This window comes from Schistocerca americana, chromosome 8, assembly GCF_021461395.2.
Source record: "Schistocerca americana isolate TAMUIC-IGC-003095 chromosome 8, iqSchAmer2.1, whole genome shotgun sequence".
NCBI lineage: Eukaryota > Metazoa > Arthropoda > Insecta > Orthoptera > Acrididae > Schistocerca > Schistocerca americana.
The window spans coordinates 254948361-254967941 of NC_060126.1; the positions used below are offsets into that span (position 1 = coordinate 254948361).

Below are 19581 nucleotides of genomic sequence, written 5' to 3' on the forward strand. Positions count from 1 at the left end.
CCACCAAAGTGAATTAGTGTTGTTCGTGTTTAGTGTTGTTGAAAGGCCTGGTAGTGTATACAAGGAGGGTGAACAGAGTCAGATGTTGAGCGATCACTGTAAATGACAGAAAGATGTCGTACACTAGTGTCAGGCAGCGTTATCAGCACATGACAGAGTTTGAAAGGTGCTCCATTGTGTTTCTTCATTTCGCTGGCTGGTCGAATCGTGCAATATCCGGGTTTGTCGGACATTCGGATATGACAGTGGTCCAACGGTGGACTTCATGGGAACTTGAGAACAGGCACACTCGCGGTCTGTGTTCTGGTCTATCACGTGTGAGCAGCACAAGAGAGGATTGCTGTGTCCAGAAGCACACAAATCGCAAACCCTTCTGCTTCTATCCGAGAACAAGTGATAGATCCCTGTAACAATCTGTGTCATCAACAGCCGGACTAGGTGCCAAGCGCAAGCAGCCTTTGAAGCCACAACACAAGCGGCCGCGTTTGGAGTGGTGCCGCTAATGTGAATCATGGTCTGCTGATGAACGGCGTCGCATTGTGTTAGCGACGAACCACGGTTCTGCACTAGCTCGGATGACTATCGTCAGCAAATTTGGCGGCGACCTGGGGAGAGTCCCTATTCTTCCAATGATTTGGAGAGAGAGAGCGGTGTTGCTACTGACGTCATGTCGTGGGCAGCCATCGGTATGAGATCAGGTGACGGCTAGGAATGACTGGGGGAACTGTGACGGTACAACGGTACGTCTTCATGTGTAATCCCTCATGTGACAGTATCGTGATACCATTTTTCAAGAGGACAGTGCTCGATGACACGTGTCACGTGCCTCTATGAACTGCCTGCATTATGTGAGCTGGTTGGAGTCCATTCAGCGAGTACCCTTAATAGCAGCCGGCCGAAGTGGCCGAGCGGTTCTAGGCGCTACAGTCTGGAGCCGCGCGACCGCTACGGTCGCAGGTCCGAATCCTGCCTCGGGCGTGGATGTGTGTGATGTCCTTAGGTTAGTTAGGTCTAAGTAGTTCTAAGTTCTAGGGGACTGATGACCTCAGAAGATAAGTCCCATAGTGCTCAGAGCCATTTGAGCCTTAATAGCAAAATTCGCAGCCCCTGAAGAAGACGGCTGAGTCTGTCATGGAATATTGTGCAGAAAAGGGAAACAACAACTCAGCAGAACACCTGGAAGCAAACTATTGTTTGCGTGACGTTGAAGTACTTCTGCAGCCAGCAAGAGCCACAGATCTCCTCCCGAAAGAACGTCTATGGGAGTAGCTCGAACGTCAACCACGTCCCAGTGGCAGTATGCAGGACATCAAGGACAGGTACAACAAATGATAATTAATTGAAACCCTCAGATGCCGACACGTGTTATTGATATACCTCGATGGGGACGGCTGAAAATGTGTGCCCCGACCGGGACTCGAACCCGTAATCTCCTGTTTACATGGCAGACACTATATCCATATTTTTTTCTTTTTCTTCCATTTATTTCGATATAGTTCGTTGCGTTTGGTCTGTGTGGACATCACAAGACATCCGTTCAAGTTGCTCGTTGATTCCTTGACTCAGTTTGTATTATTATTATTATTATTATTATTACAGAGAGCACGTAGCCCTCTAACCGAACACACTGAGCTACCGTGCCGGCACAAAGGTGACGATTCCCGTAAGAGTTCGGGCAACCTGTGCGCATTCGCACAGACGAAGGTCAATGGCTGGGTAACCTTTAACTATATATATATGCACATAGTACAGGGCTATTACAAATGATTGAAGCGATTTCATAAATTCACTGTAGCTCCATTCATTGACATATGGTCACGACACACTACAGATACGTAGAAAAACTCATAAAGTTTTGTTCGGGTGAAGCCGCACTTCAGGTTTCTGCCGCCAGAGCGCTCAAGAGCGCAGTGAGACAAAATGGCGACAGGAACCGAGAAAGCGTATGTCGTGCTTGAAATGTACTCACATCAGTCAGTCATAACAGTGCAATGACACTTCAGGACGAAGTTCAACAAAGATCCACCAACTGCTAACTCCATTCGGCGATGGTATGCGCAGTTTAAAGCTTCTGGGTGCCTCTGTAAGGGGAAAACCGATGGATCGGTCGTGGTGGAGATCATGATCAGCAATTCATGTCATGGCCTCCACGCTCTCCCGACTTAACCCCATGCGATTTCTTTCTGTGGGGTTATGTGAAAGATTCAGTGTTTAAACCTCCTCTACCAAGAAACGTGCCAGAACTGTGAGCTCGCGTCAACGATGGTTTCGAATTCATTGATGGGGACATGCTGCGCCGAGTGTGGGAGGAACTTGATTATCGGTTTGATGTCTGCCGAATCACTAAAGGGGCACATATCGAACATTTGTGAATGCCTAAAAAAACTTTTTGAGTTTTTGCATGTGTGTGCAAGGCATTGTGAAAATATCTCAAATAATAAAGTTATTGTAGAGCTGTGAAATCGCTTCAATCATTTGTAATAACCCTGTAACTGTTCTCGAAAGAACAGATACCATTGATGACCGGGCAGTTTCTCTAGAATAAATGATAATTAATTGAAACAATCAGCTGCCGACAGGTGTTGTTGATATACCTCGATGGGGACAAAAAAAATGTTTCTAATGGCTCTGAGCACTATGGGACTTAACATCTATGGTCATCAGTCCCCTAGAACTTAGAACTACTTAAACCTAACTAACCTAAGGACATCACACAACACCCAGTCATCACGAGGCAGAGTCGATGGGGACAGCTGCACGGTAATCAATGGTATCTGTTCTTTCGAGAACAATTACTATCTTCATATATATAGCTAAAGGCTACCCAGCTATTGACCTTCGTCTGTGCGAATGCGCACAGGTTGCCCGAACTCTTTTGGGAATCGTCACCTTAGTGTGCGCGAGTAATGAGTGGATGGGCAAATATCTATTAGGTACATTACGTATGTAGATTGTGGACAGTTGGGAATGTGGGTCTCACGGGAAGCGCGCAAGGGATAAGTCACTGCAGTCGCTCTATTCATGTGTGTCCTTGGTGGCTCAGATGGATAGAGCGTCTGCCATGTAAGCAGAAGATCCCAGGTTCGAGTCACAGTAGGGGCACACATATTCAGCAGTCTCCATCGAGGTATATCAACAACACCTGTCGGCAACTGAGGGTTTCAATTAATTTTCATTTATTATAGAGAAGCTGTACGGTCATCAGTGGTATCTGTTCTTTAGAGAACAGTTACTGTCTTCATTTACAGGTACAACAGTTCGTACCGGATTGTCTCAGGAGGGGATGTAACGACTTTATGACACCCTTCGGAAACGAATCGCTGCATGCACCCTGGCCAGAGTGTGTGCAACGTCGTACTGATAAGTGGACTCATACAGCCTGATATTTCGCAAATCTGACTCGATATTGTAATCACCAGACTAACATTACATATCGTCTCAAATCGTGAAGTTTAATTTCCCTTCCTCCTTCTCTTCTGGCGCTTCACTTTTTTATCATTCATTCTACAAATTTTCGGTAAAACGTATATTGGGTAGCCTTGTTTTACGATTATTTGTGAAGTGTTGAGTTCCATTTCCCCTTAACAATCGAAAGCATGCTGTAGTTAAAAAATAAGTGACGGTGCAATTTGTGAAGTGCCTCTTGCAGCAAAGCAGGAAGGCTGAAAGCACAGCACGACTGCGTCAGTCAAACCGTCGTGAAGCTCTCCTACGGCCACCATCGCGGTCTGTTGAAGTGTCAACAGCTACAGACGACTAAAGGGTGGCACCTGGACGACCACCTGAATACTGAACAGTAGCTTTACCGTAGTAACGAGTTACATAGCGGGTTCACTTACTTCGCAAAACAAGTATTTTGTGAACTATCCAGAATCATACTCAGCTGCAGAAACAACGCGGAAACACCACTGATTTGGGGGACTATATCGGTGATAGAAGACATTGTTTATACTAACAGTAGATCTTCTCCCTGCTACTAAAACTAGGAAGAAGTTCCTGCCAATGTATGGACAGATCTGAATTTATTTTCACGCCATTCATCCAGGGAGGTGGCGCAGTGGTTGGCACACTCTCTTATGTGTGAGATTATGGTTGGAGAGTTAGCGTTCCCCATGATGCTTTTAAGACTTATAACTGACTACACTAATCTGCGTCAGATGATTTGTTGAAAGCAGGTGATCTTGAATAAATTTTTTATGCTGATTCTAGAAATAACTACGGGTTTTGTCTATCACGTCAGGTTTTAACACAAAATAAGAAGTAATTGACGATTTTCATTTCTGAGCTCGCAAATATATTCTAACACTATTTCACAAAAGGTGAGCTTTCAATCAACACATTTAAAAAATACTCCTCAAAACTCTCCTAATTTGTTTCTTGACAACCTTGCATACAAACAGGAAGTCAACAGTGTTCCATAAATTTTTAAACTTTCTCTTCTTTGACTTCCTTGCAGATCCTTGTAATATGAGGACTGTCCCTCTTCAACGTCCATCAGTAGTCGGCCAACATAGCTCCTGCCCAGTGTCGGTCGTATCTCCTCTTAATATCTCGATGCAATTTGGAGTTCTTTCCCTCCAAAAGCATGACTTTCCATACTACCCAGTAACAGGAGAGGCATATACATACATGCAAGCCCTCCTCTGGCTACCAAAATAGCTTTAGTGAACGAATCAAAGTTCATTTTACAAGTTTCATTAGGAACACCTGGCTGGCTTCTTTCCCGCTATAGCATCACATTCCGCTTTCAAAGCATTTCATGTTTGTTTCACGCCTTCGATCCATATCTGTCTAAAAAGAATTCCTACAACTCCGGGCACCCTGAAGTTTTCCAGTCTTCTAGTTTCTCAGGACGCCCCCTGTTCTTACGGCCTCTAGACAATTCTAGCGTCTTTCGGCCCTCCCTTCTTTTCCTTCGTCCTCGTCTTCTTACTTATGGTGGTGTAATTGTTGTGTTATGCTAATTGCCAAGTTACAAGCAAATGTATGGGGTGTCATTTAAAACTGTATTTTGAAACATCTGGAAAACCACAAATCGGATTAAAAAAAGTTTGTAATAAAAGCTGTTCATCTGGAAGGGGGACATCCAACGACACCAAACTGGACAGCCCTACCCCACCGCCAGAGCGAGGAAGGGTGTCAAAACTGAAGTCTTACTCGTACATTTGTACCCCCAATTTTATAACTGATTTGGATTCAGAGGGAAAAAGTACGTAACTTTTGTATTTAAGATTTTTTTGCGTCATAGACAGCACCTGAATCGACAAAAATCAAAGTTGGTTAAGAATCGTTGACAAGTAGTTATATCTCAAGAAATGCACATGAGATTAGGATCCCAGGAAGTACGGAACGCTGTTACTCTCAACTCATTAGTGAGAAACTAGATTTTATAGAAAAAAAGTTGATATTCCAGAACATATTGCTTACTCTGTCCATGTTCTTGGTGTAACTTTTGAAATGCAAAGTAACTGGAACACCTCAGTGCTTTGCTTATCACTGAATTAAAAACTACTGTTAGCGTTACGTTCACAGCCGCGCGCCAAACAATGGAACAACTTCCTTGCAGTACGAACAGTTACACCTACAACGAGAATCTGTTCACGGTGTGAGACGCATAATCGCAGTCCGTGCTTCAAATTTAATGGTAAAAAAAGTATCGCAGAAAATGATCATCATTTAGAACATCTGGTTATCATTTGTGACTGATTTTAAGCCACTTTGATTTTGGTCGGCCGGTCATGCATCGAAAAAGTTGTTACACAGAAAAGTTACGTATTTTTTCCAGGATACGCAATAAAGAATAGAAGTTCCTACTTAAAATTTCGAGGTTGACCCTGTTCTGATCCCTTAGGGTGAGCAGGGGTGTCGAGTTTGGTGTCACTGAACATCTCTCTTCGAGGCGAACAACTTTACCACAACCCTCTTTTTATTTGGCTTGTAGCTTTCCAGATATTTCCAAAAACAGATTTAAATGCCTCTTCCTGTATACAGTAGCCGGAAATGTGCTACGTTATACCAGGAACGAATCTTAATTTGTGTAAATTTGGCTCGAAGAAAGAAAAAGCTTTCAGTCCTAGATAATAGACCAGATATCGACAGAAGCTTTGGTATCGACCTTTAAATGAGCGATGATTTGAAGAGAATTATGTTAAAGTCTTTGGTTTTTTTGTCCGCGTTACGCCAGCCTTATGGAGAAGCAAAGACCTTCCTCATTCGACATTTCTCCTGAAGTCCGCTACCGTGGTGTTTTTCTTAGATGCAGAAACTGTCTTCTTGTGCTTTAAGACGCCGTAGGTAAACCTCGATATCCACTTCACGGCACACGTATGGCCTCACAAAGAGTATACACTGGCCAGTAAATTATACAACCCGTGAAGTCAGGTAACGGCTTGTCAAACACTGTTAATGTACGTTGAAACCTCGGGCGGACACATTTGCCGTCGCCCGAAGAAACCTGGCGTGTTTGTGGTACGTGTTAGCCATTCGTGTACACATGCACCGGCTGTGTGGTGATACCCTACCAGGGACAAGCATACACCGCTCGTGGTAGGGTCCACGTGCAGAATGTCTGCTGTTGCCTTCCTGCGACCTTCGTATAAGACGTGCACATGGACTGCGTGGGCGACTTTATGGCGGATCTCTGGATTGGTTCCGGTTTGGCTATTACAAATGGATATGGAACTCAAAAAATGACAAATCCCAATGTGCTCGAGTAACAGATGTGGGCAGGTGAGGCATGCCATGCCACGGCGACGGAATAACGGCCGTCGACAATATCATTTATCATCTACGAGAGCTGTTCGTTTATTAAGGTCAGATCGGTCACGAAATAGGAACTACGACTACAATGGACACCCGATGAAGCTATGCACATATGCGTTGCGCAGTGTCTCTGGTACGTTCGTCGATCGTGTCACGTCTCTCTTTTCAATTCTAAGCGCACAGTAAGCACGTAAAGATGCCTAGAAAGTATTGTCTCCCACGAAGTATGACTGCCTGCTGAGAGATTTCGCCTGATATCATGCAGCCCGCATACTGTAACTGTCATACATTTCCTTCATCGTTACAGTTCTCGACTGCACACTACAGGGGGCAAAGAGGACGCTCCTGCAGCGTTTTCTGTAGGAAGTATTGGATGACCCACCTTACAACATGGACTTTGCTCTCCCTGAGTTTCATCTCTGCTCACATGAAAGGCTGCCTCTGAAGATACACTCTGTGATCAAAAGTATCCCAACATTTGGCTGAAAATGACTCGCAAGTTCGAGGCGCCCTCTATCAGTAACGCTGGAATTCAACATGGTGTTGGCTCACACTTAGCCTTGATGACAGCTTCCACTCTCGCAGGCATACGTTCAAATCAGGTGCTGGAAGGTTTCTTGGGGAGTGACAGCCCATTCTTCACGGAGTGCTGCACTGAGGAGAGGTATCGATGTCGGTCAGTGAGGCCTGGCATGAAGCCGGCGTTCCAAAACATCCCAAAGTTGAAACTTCCTGGCAGATTAAAACTGTATGCCGGACCGAGACTCGAACTTGGGACCTTTGCCTTTCGCGGGCATGTGTTCTACCAACTGAGCTACCCAAGCATGACTCACGTCCCGTCCTCACAGCTTTACTTCTGCTAGTACCTCGCCTCCTACCTTCCAAACTTTACAGAAGCTCTCCTGCGAAACTTGCAGAACTAGCACTCCTGAAAGAAATGATATTGCGGAGACATGACTTAGCCACAGCCTGGGGGAGGTTTCCAGAATGAGATTTTCACTCTGCAGCGGAGTGTGCGCTGATATGAAACTTCCTGGCAGATTAAAACTGGGTGCCGGACCGAGACTCGAACTCGGGACCTTTGCCTTTCGCGGGCACACAGCTGTGAGGACGGGGCGTGAGTCGTGCTTCGGTAGCTCAGTTGGTAGAGCAGTTGCCCGCGAAAGGCAAAGGTCCCGAGTCCGAGTCTCGGTCGGGCACACAGTTTTGATCTGCCAGGAAGTTTCGTATCAGCGCACACTCCGCTGCAGAGTAAAAATCTCATTCTGCATCCCAAAATTGTCCTATAGGGTACAGGTCAGGAATCTGTGCAGGCCAGTCCATTGTAGGGATGTTACTGTTGTATAACCACTCCGCCACAGGCCGTGCATTATGAACAGGTTGGTTCAAATGGCTCTGAGCACTATGGGACTTAACTTCTGAGGTCATCAGTCCCCTAGAACTTAGAACTACTTAAACCTAACTAACCTAAGGACATCACACACATCCATGCCCGAGGCAGGATTCGAACCTGCGACCGTAGAGGTCGCGCGGTTCCAGACTGTAGCGAGTAGAACCGCTCGGCCACTCCGGCATACTATGAACAGGTGCTTGATCGTGTTGAAAGATGCAATCGCCATCCCCGAATTGAACTTCAGCAGTGGAAAGGAAGAAGATGCTTAAAACATCAATATAGGCCTGTGCTGTGATAGTGACTCGCAAAACAACAAGGGTGCAAGCCCCCTCCATGAAAAACACGGCCACAACATAACACCACCGCCTCCGAATTTTACTGTTGGCACTACACACGCTGGCAGATGACGTTCACCGGGCATTCGCCATACCCACACCCTGCCATAGGATCGCCACATCGTGTACCGTGATTGGTCACTTGACACAACGTTTTCCACTGTTCAATCGTCCAATGTTTACGCTCCTTACACCAAGCGAGGCGTTGTTTGGCATTTACCGACGTGATGTGAGGCTTATGAGCTGCCTCTCTACCATGAAATCAAAGTTTTCTACCCTCCCGTCTAACAGTCATAGTACTTGCAGTGGATCATGGTGCATTGTGTGACGGTCTGGGTAGATGTCTGCCTATTACACATTACGACCCGGTTCAAATATCGGCCGTCTCTATCAGTCAGCAGACGAGATCGGCCAGTACGCTTTTGAGCTGTACGTGTCCCTTCACGTTTCCACTTCACTATCACATCTGATACAGTGGAGCTAGGGATTCTTAGTAATGTGGAAATCTCGCGGACAGACGTATGACACAAGTGACATCCAGTCACCCGACCACGTTCGAAGTCTGTGAGTTCCGATGAGCGCCCCATTCTGCTCTTTCACGATGTCTGATGACTGCTGAGGTCTCAGATATGGAGTACCTGGCAGCAGGTGGCAGCACAATGCACATTATATGGAACACGTATGTTTTTGGAGGTGTCCGGATACTTTTGATCACATATTGTAGTATTTTGGCACAGTCAACGAGATGCAGCCCATTGTAGTCAGTTGGCGGAAAAGCATAGGCGGCAGCCTTATATGGTGAATGGGTTTTGGAACGTTGGTGCAACGGTATGACAAATGCGTGAATCGCAGCGGTTAGTGCATTGGGAAATAGCTGGAAAGTTTAGCTAACTATTGGAATTAAACCGATTTTGATTTTCAGTGTTGTTTCTATTTCGTTAATGATCGGACGTTAATAAACGAATAGCCCTCGTACATAGGACTTGGTGGAGAAGTATGAATGCAGTCTCAGATATTAACTAAAACTCTAGTGTTTAATAGTTACAAGCAACTTTATGTCTTCCGTCTGCGGGAAATATGCTTGCGGTGATCCCTTTTTCCTTCACGACACTTCATGTAAGCGCTCTTGAATACGTCTTCCACAGCTTAAATGATATTTTGTGGTGCTCGAATAGCTCATTGGGGTATGTACCACGTCGGCCGGAGTGACCGTGCGGTTCTAGGCGCTACAGTCTGTAGCCGAGCGACCGCTAAGGTCGCAGGTTCGAATCCTGCCTCGGGCATGGATGTGTGTGATGTCCTTAGGTTAGTTAGGTTTAATTAGTTCTAAGTTCTAGGCGACTGATGACCTCAGAAGTTAAGTCGCATAGTGCTCAGAGCCATTTGGCATGTACCACGACACTATCGTGTTCAGCCAGTAGCACAAAAGGCGCTCCGCGTATAAATAAATTTTTCTTGGGCTTACAGACAGTACTTAGTTTAATATAGGTGAAGACAGAGATAACGTTTCGAGTCATATCAGCAACTGCCACCAAAAAACGCCCAAGCGTTTTGTTAATACTTTGAATAACGTTGACGCTATCTGCTCAAAAGTAGGCACCTATTAGTGGCAATTAAAATGTATTGTGTTGCGTCCGCCCTTTGCCTTTATGACAGGTTGAATTCTGCTGGGAATTTTTTCAGTGAGGTGTCTGAATTTCTGTGGAGCCTATTCTTCCGCATGAGCCGAAACCAGAGGAGACAGTGATGTCAGACACAGAGGTCTGGCGCGAAATCGACATTCTAACTCGTAGCTGTTCCATAGGGTTCAGGCCAGGTCTCTGGACAGGTCACTTCATTTCAAGAATGTTATTGTCCACATGCCATTGCCTCCCAGTTACTGCTTTATGACACGGCGCATTGTCATGCTTATACAAACAACCATCGTTTCCGAACTGTTCCTCTACTTTACGCTATACATAATTATGTGATATGTGTCCATATTCTTCGTTACTGAACGTTTTCTTAAGCGCATTAAGTGGACTGCAACCTAACCACGAAAAACACCCCCACACCATAACACCGCCTCCTCTATACTCCACTGTTGGCACTACAAATGATGGCAGGTGACATTCTCCAGTTATTCGCCAAACCAAATACTTCCATCGGATTTCCACAGGGTGTAGGGTGATTCGCCACTCCTGATCACTCTTTCCATTCATCCACTCTCCAGTGGCGTCGCTCTTTACACAATCTCAAAGTCGCTTAGCTTTGACGAAAGAAGTGTGTGGCTTCTGAGGAGCTGCGCGACCATTGCAGTCCATTCTCATTAACTCGCAACTCATTGTGCTAGATGGACTGCTGGTAGCACTTTGGAACTCGCGTATGATTCCTTCAGCTGATACCAGGCGAATTTTTATATGACTTGCACTACGTCATTGAGTCACACGAAATTATTTATTATTATTTATTATTAGTAATTAAAAATAGAAATATGGTATATGGCACTTTTGATGATAAACGTTTCGTTCAATATTCGTTTGTTAACATTTGCATTTGTTAATAAATGTGGAAATTCAATAACAGGAAAAGAGTGTGCTACCAACGAGCTTCAAACACGACTTCATAAATTTAGGAGGTGCGACAATAAAGTAATGAGACTGATTTTCTTTGCAAGATGTGGTAACCCTGCAGGTTTGCGTGGGCACAATATCTTTGACCTTGGTCTATACGCTGCTACTAGTCCGCGCAGCACATCGATGCAACTGCTCAATCGTGTGTTGTGCTGTAATAAGTTAACACGTGTTTGTGTCTCTCGTCACGGAAATGGAACTGTATAATATTGCGCGACGGTATGCCATTTCTTTTTGCGTTAAATTGGGTGAAAACGCGATGACAATTTACGGTAAGCTCAGAAGGCTTTTGGAGATGAGGTTATGTCAAGAGCTCAAGTTTTTCTTGGCATTAAATGTTTAGTGAAGGCAGAACGAATGTTGAAGATGAAGGCCGCAGTGGATGACGATCAACCTCACGGACGGATGTCAACTTGGCCAGGGTGTGTGAACTCGTACGATCTGATCGAAGACTATCCATGAAAATGATTGCAGAAGAACTGAACATCAATCGAGAAATGGTTCGTCTAATAATAATTGAAGATCTTGGTATGAGAAAGATTTGTGCAGAAATGGTCCCCCAAAAATCTCACACCAAAATAAAAAAGAAAATTAACGTCACTGTACAAAACTTGTGTGAATATGTCTATGGACACTGTTTAATTAACCGATATTAACTAAAACGTAGTTTTTTGTCGGAAAGAGTCGGATCACGGTACGTCTTTTGAAGTTCTACCTCCACATGGATAAGTCAGTTACTTAAGAAACTGTTTCCAGAAGTTTCTAAAATCAAGCATTGCCAGAATCTTGTATGATGGGTTTAGTTGTATTATTTCATGGACGCTGTCCGCCACAGCGCCTTTTATCTCATTTTGAGTGAAAGGTGACAGTGACAGTAGATAAATGTTAAGAGCATGAAGCATTGCTTCTGAACATGAAACCAAAACTTAAAACTTCAATCAAACGCTTTTACATCGGAACCAACATTCAATAAATGTAAATTTAAGTTAGAGAACCAAAAAAAATTCAAACTGAAGCAATCTAACAGTTTTCGATCGTATACCTGCTGTCAATCTTTGAAAATCGAAACTGATGCATTTACTAAATTATTTCTTTCGATAAGGACACAACCAATTTCCTTCCCATTCTTGACCAACTGCACCAGTGCTTTTCCTCTGCTTCCCGACCATTGAGCTACAAGATTTTCCCTTGCACAATGCTTCTGTCTTGTGCAACTGCGCAATTGCTGAAGAAAATCGCTTCGCCTTGCGTCGTCTACTTTTAAAAAACAACAGTCACTTCCGTAACACGCCGTGTCATTGTTCTTACGGCTAATGCAGTCAACAACTTCGCTGATTTACATAGTAAGCTCTTCATTTCTTTGTCGTCACGTCTGCACACTTGACTTGTTGGAGTGTTACCTGTATTAATTTCAATAGCGTTGCGGTTTCTGCAGTTACAATACTGTTCAACAATGGAAAACGTGTTTTTCGCCTTTCTGTGACAGCTTGTAACGAGATATTGCTCTCTTCTGATTATTTATTATCTTCTTTCTTCGTGCTATACGATGATAGAGACACGCACTGTCCAAATGTAGCTTCTAGTCTCATAGCTGATGTACTCGTAGATTTGGGTTAAGAGTCTAAGAGAATCCCGATGCTGGCTTTGGAACGTAAGTCCTTTAGTCTCACAGGAAAACGTTTTTGTTCTTGTTTCCATCTCCTTAGAGTCAGATTTGGGATCGATTCAGAAAACGTAGGGCGACACACCGCGTCTTTAAATACCAACAAAGAAGGACTACATACTGTAAATTATTCTTATAGCATGCAATGAGCGCATAGAAGCAAAAACTTTTATTCGCAGGTTTATTCCAGTTCATCTAAATTGTCCTTTCTTCCCAGGGGAATTACGCACACCATATGTCACTGTGCAGTTTTTGTAACATTCATTTTGTGAGTTAACCAATTGCGCTTATAACACTCAGAGCGACGTAAAAAAAATCGTGCAAGCAATTTTTAGCAGTGAACCATTCTTTCAGGGAAGACGGGCTCCTAAAATATTGGTTACTACCTTTTAGAAACATGGTCATCAGACTAGTTTAAACTAGACACGAATCAGACAAACTGTTTAGTGCACAAAAAATTGCATTTAGGGCGTAGTGTTTTTATCAAGCACTTCTAAAAATTAGGTTACAAAAAGAAATTATTTTACATATTTTGCTTTGTAACGGAAGGTGTTTATAAGCGGCTGTAACATATTCTAGGGTAAAAATAAGGTTTTAAATTGGCACTATAGAGATATTCCCAATGCTAATTTTTTTCCCAAAGTTCGTGAATTTAAGCCCTTTCCGAGCTAGGCGTCCAGCTTTGGTGCCCTTTTCATCTGTCAATAGTACCGATGGCATATCTTTGTAAGGTAGATGGTGAGTAAACTAGCCCGTGATCTACAAAATAACGAATTACAATTACAGGTGTCTTCCTTCGTACTTCAGCTAATTTTGACTTTTTAAAATATTTGTGACATTCTTTCGCTTACTGAATGAACTGGCTATCATTTGCGCTGTCTTTTGTACGTGCCTGACGTTCGCAACATATAGCTGTGAGATATTTTCCCTGTACAGACTCTAGTTTTCCAGATTCCTACTTCTAACATCTGCGGTTGGAAAGACACCATTCATCATTCCAGTTCGCACCGATGTAAATTATCTTTTGTAGGTATTTCTATGACTTGAATGATACTAGTCACGGCCTATTGTAATTTTAGCGCAGTCTGTAACCTCTATTTAGCGTCGGCTGCCAGTATTTAAACCGGGATGATATCTTCTCAAGATCTGGCTACGTTCTGTACGCTGGTGCCCAAAAAGCTCTGCAACAAGCTAGCTATAAATATGAAACAGGAACACTGGGATTCCTGAACATTCAAAGGTGAATTAAAAATGTATCTTATTAACTACTTCTACAAAATAATCATCTGAAGTCGTATGGCACTGCTGGCTGGAAGACCCCGAAGGGCATGTTCAGCCGCCTAATTGGAAAGATTTTACATTTGCATCGCGCACAGTGACACCTTCGCTTCGTGAAGTGTGAGTCTCGAGCCTAGCGCCCCTCTCCGACGGCCGGACTACTACGTCCTCACTTCATGAGACACTGCGAAGAGGTTTGAAGTTCAACCCAGTACGTTGACGCAAAGTCTGATAAACAGAAACTCTACGTCACCTCTCCCCTTTCCCTTTGCTGTAAAGGCAAAGATAAAGTTGCCAATAATGCGTGGCGTAGCTTGGCGATTACCCATTCAAGTACTGACCACGCCCGGCGTTGCTTAACTTTGGTGACACAGTAAGTACTTATTATGTATTTACATGTTTGACGTTGATACTACATCAGAATATATGATCTGAAGATGACAGTAGCCGAAAACGGTAATAGTGAAGTCTAAAAGTTGGTGTGATCAATAGGGACCTGTCAATGAAAGTGCCAAAATATGATCACGGACTCATATTCAGACTTTATGTCTTCAATTGATTAGACCTGCTGATCCGAATGGAAATGGTAATCTCAACGAGGCTAGACCGATGGCTATAAAAAATCTGGTTACGTATGGTGAAACCCGTTAGTAGCATGATAGGTAGCTATGTAAGACTTTGTTGTCAACACTGAAGTTGGAGCACAGTAATTCTCTACTAGGCGTGATCCTGTTGGGGACGGTATGCCCTTGCCGTCCTTCCTCCTTTGAAGTGACTTACCCAGCCAATTGCAGTTTAACATGAGCTAGGAACCATGATGCAACTTGGTATTTTGTACATAAAATGGTTCAAATGGCTCTGAACACTAGGGGACTTAACTGCTGAGGTCATCAATCCCCTAGAACTTAGAACTACTTAAACCTAACTAACCTAAGGACAGCACACACAGCCATTACCGAGGCAGGATTCGAACCTGCGACCGTAGCGGTCGCGCGGTTCCGGACTGAAGCGTCTAGAACCACTCGGCTACAGCGGCTGACGCAAATCAGGTTTGCTTTAAAAACACGCTATAATGGTCGCGAGTGATATAACCTCTGAGATTTGACATGGTGAATTGATGTTAGTGAAGAATGCCTTTAAGGCGACAAAGACGCCTTTATCAACAAAAAAATGGCTCTGAGCACTATGGGACTCAACTGCTGAGGTCATTAGTCCCCTAGAACTTAGAACTAGTTAAACCTAACTAACCTAAGGACATCACAAACATCCATGCCCGAGGCAGGATTCGAACCTGCGACCGTAGCGGTCTTGCGGTTCCAGACTGCAGCGCCTTTAACCGCACGGCCACTTCGGCCGGCGCCTTTATCAACATATCACTTAGTTTGAACATGGTAGTGTAATAGGGGTACGAGAAGCTGGATGTTCCTTCTGCGATACTGCAGAAAGCCTTGACAGGAATGTAGCCACTGTACATGGCAGCTATGGTCTAGAGAACGTACGGTCGCAAGAAGATCGTGCTCCCGACAGCCACGTAGTACTACCGAGAGGAAAGACCATCGTGTTCGGCGAGTGGCTCTGGCGCATCGTACTGCGTCTGCAGCAACAACTTTAGCAGCAGTTGGGGCGACAGTGACAAAACGAACTGTTACAGAAGGTTACTTCAAGTACAGCTCCGAGCCAGACGCCCTGTACCGTCCATTCCACCGACCAAAACCACGGCCATTTGCATCAGTGGTGTCAAATAAGAGCTCATTGAAGGACGGGACTGAGGTCTGTTCTGTTTTCTGATGAAAGCTTGTTCTGCCTTAGTGTCAGTGATTGCTGTGTGTTGGTTAGGAGGCCAACTGGGGGCCTGCAATCAACTGTCTGCTTGCTCGACACACTGGACCTACGCCTGGAGTTTTGATCTGGGGTGCGATTTCGTGTGAGGGCAGGACCATCTTTCGTGGTTATCTCACGCACCCCGACCGCAAATTTGTACGTCAGTCTGGTAATTCGACCTGTTGTGCCTCCATTCACGAACAGCATTCCAGAGTGTATTTTCCAACAGGATAACGCTCGTCCACATACCGCTGCTGTAATCCAACGTGTTCTACGTAGTGTTGACATGTTGCCTTGGCCTTCTGGTTCACTAGAACTGTCTCCAATCAAGCAACATATGAGACATCATCGGACGACAATTCCAGCATCATCCAAAAACAGTATTAGCCGTCCCTGTATTGACCGAACATTACAACAGGCATGGAACTCCATTCCACAGCCTGACATCCGGCACCTGTACAACACAATGTATGCAGATCTGCATGCTTTCGTTCAACATTCTGTCTGTTACATTAGTTATTAATGTACCAGTATTTCCTATTTGTAATGGCTTATTAGCACTTACATTAATGTGTGGTTTTCCAGTGTTAATCACTTAAATATGTTGAAACTTCCTGGCAGATTAAAACTGTGTGCCGGACCGAGACTCGAACTCGGGACCTTTGCCTTTCACGGGCAAGTGCTCTACCAACTGAGCTACCCAAGCACGCCTCACGCCCCGTCCTCGCAGCTTTACTTCCGCCAGTACCTCGCCTCCTACCTTCCAAACTTTACAGAAGCTCTCCTGCGAAACCTTGCAGAACTAGCACTTCTGAAAGAAAGGATATTGCGGAGACATGGCTTAGCCACAGCCTAGGGGATGTTTCCAGAATGAGATTTTCACTCTGCAGCGGAGTGTTCGCTGATATGAAACTTCCTGGCAGATTAAATCTGTGTGCTGGACCGAGACTCGAACTCGGACCATTGCCTTTCGCGGGCAAGTGCTCTACCAACTGAGCTACCCAAGCACGACTCACGTGCCGTCCTCACAGCTTTACTTCCGCCAGTACCCCGCCTCCTACCTTCCAAACTTCACAGAAGCTCTTCTGTTACCTAGATAAATGTATTCTCAAAATTTCATTACTCTATATGTATAATTTTTGGCGTTACTGTATTTTTCCCGTCATTGTATTATACAAAGTAAAAACCCCTTATACATAAAAACAATCGTGTACATACATTAACGTTTTATTTACGTTTCGGCAGGACGATGAAGCCATCAGTTGTCATTGAGTTAGTTTATTGTAATTTTCCTACAGTGAAATTTTAGAGATAAGACCAGCTGTGTAACGCTTTCTTAAATGCGTGTATAATAGGAATAATCATCATATGTTTGTACATCCAGAGATAGAGTGTTTAACTGATACTTATTTGTAGCGCATTTAGTCAGCCAATGCCCGAAGGGGTAATGTCACACACAGTGACTAGACATATCACACAACCACACCCCATTATATGTTTATTTGTTACTGCAGTTATACGGTTGGAAATATGCTAACAAACGAAGAAACGCAAACAGAGAAAAGCAACTCTCCACAATTTCGACGGTTGCGCCACACGAAGAGGCGTTGACAACTAGACAGAAGACCAAAGAAAGTGTGACGGGTCGGAAGGCAAGTAAAAATTACGAAGAAGAAAGCAGGTCCTGGTAAGACAAAACGTACAAATTGTAAGAGGAAATGAATCTTGACCATCTGAATCGAATCAGGAGTAGACTTCAACAACTTGCGTAACAACGATGAGCTAAATGATGTGGATGCTGATTCGAAACAATAAGTTTGTTTAGTGTATGATGAATTTGAAAAAGACGGAGAAGATTGGTACAGATGCATATTCCCCTCATATTGGAGCCGTTTAGAATACTGAGATGGGACAGAACACACAATGATTTATTTGAATAGATCTACGTTGACGCAAACAGCGAATTTTTCAAGTTTTGCCTGATTTTATTCAGGAATCGACGTAATGCTTTATTTCTGCAGTTTATATTGATATGTTTTATTTTTAAATAAGTTTAATCTGAATCAGTTAGCACGCTAAAATCAAATTAATTTGTAAAAGGAACTACACAAAGCATAAATTAAACCTCTTACAATGCGTTATTTAACCTCACTTACTGGGTCATTTTTCGCACCACGTTCGGGTAAAATTAGGCATTTAAAAATTAAGATAGGTATGGTGTAGTATACCGTATTAGCATTGAATTGTGGACACATGGATGAAGGTTTAGGAACAAATTTCAAGATTTTAAGAACACAACGTTCTGGTTAATAATAAAATTCCCTTAGATGCACCAAATTCTGCGACCTTTCCCTATCAGCTGATGGGGTGAAGTATGGGACAGTTGCTGATGAAGACACGACATGTGCCACACTTGTTATTTGTCTAGCTATTAGCGTGTCTGTCTGACTTTATGTTGGCAACACTGATATAATCCGTGTTAATTTTCAAAATGGTTCAAATGGCTCTGAGCACTATGGGACTTAACATCTATGGTCATCAGTCCCCTAGAACTTAGAACTACTTAAACCTAACTAACCTAAGGACAGCACACAACACCCAGCCATCACGTGTTAATTTTCACCCAGTGCTTTCGTTAACGCGTTTTTTTTATAGATGTGACAAAGAAACAAATGTATTACACTAGGTTACAGATTTATTTTACTATTGTCCAAACTAATGACAACAATCCCAAAACCAGACCAGAAGTTGTGGACCTGGTTCGAGAAGAGATAACGTGAATATGCTTTGTCGATTTGTCTAGCCCTATTTACATTCATGGGTGCTCGGAAAACTTGATATTAAACAATAAACATAAGGGGGCTCACAAGTTGTACTTGTTAACCAAGAACAGCCACGTGTGTGGCTTTTGGTTCGGTCTAGCTAAGTAGAGACTGCTGCTAATAGACTGCTAGAAGGTCACTGAGTCACGTCTCGACGACAGGCGTTATTCTGTGATGCAAGAGAACACTGTCTGCGGTCATTAGCATCCCACTACGGCAGTACTTTCAACTGTAATCTAATTATAATTTCGAATCTTTGCTTTTCATACAGTAATACGAATTTCGAACAGATCACATGCCAGTCCTAAAAGCAACGAGTATTTGCTACTTTTTCACACATTAACTCTTTTTCGCCGCGCGGGATTAGCCGAGCGGTCTTGGGCGCTGCAGTCATGGACTGTGCGGCTGGTCCCGGCGGAGGTTCGAGTCCTCCCTCGGGCACGGGGTGTCCTTAGGATAATTTAGGTTAAGTAGTGTGTAAGCTTAGGGACTGATGACTTTAGCAGTTAAGTCCCATAAGATTTCACACACATTTTAACATTTTTTGAACTCTTTTTCACGTAAACGTTTCTTAAGTGACAGAGAGCTGCTTCACAAAAAATTGTTGTGATAGGTTTTTGTAAACAACAGAATTAAGGGCATTAAGAAAGGATACGAGAGCACACACAGAACAACATTTTCTATTCGTTTTCTGTGTTCAAATGATTGACACATGTACGACATATTCATTCACTTTTATATCATTTTAATCTCTTGCTTTGATCGCACCGAATGTCGCCATGCAGCACACCACCAGAATACGTACCGATAACGCCGTGTATCATCTTAGAAACACAAGTGTAGCCATATGAAGATGGAAAAAGCTGTTCCTAAATATTTATTAACTATTTGTGTT

The 19581-nt window shown here is 43.7% G+C and overlaps 1 protein-coding gene and 1 non-coding gene across 3 annotated transcripts in view; both read right to left on the reverse strand.

Moving 5' to 3' along the window:
* Nucleotides 1-19581, reverse strand: part of LOC124544812 (alpha-tocopherol transfer protein-like) — a 138763-nt gene that overhangs the window by 61048 nt on the left and 58134 nt on the right. The gene's annotated exons all lie outside the window — the stretch shown is intronic.
* On the reverse strand, nt 16497-16571 carry Trnas-uga. The gene has a single exon. It is a non-coding gene; the product is annotated as a tRNA-Ser (tRNA).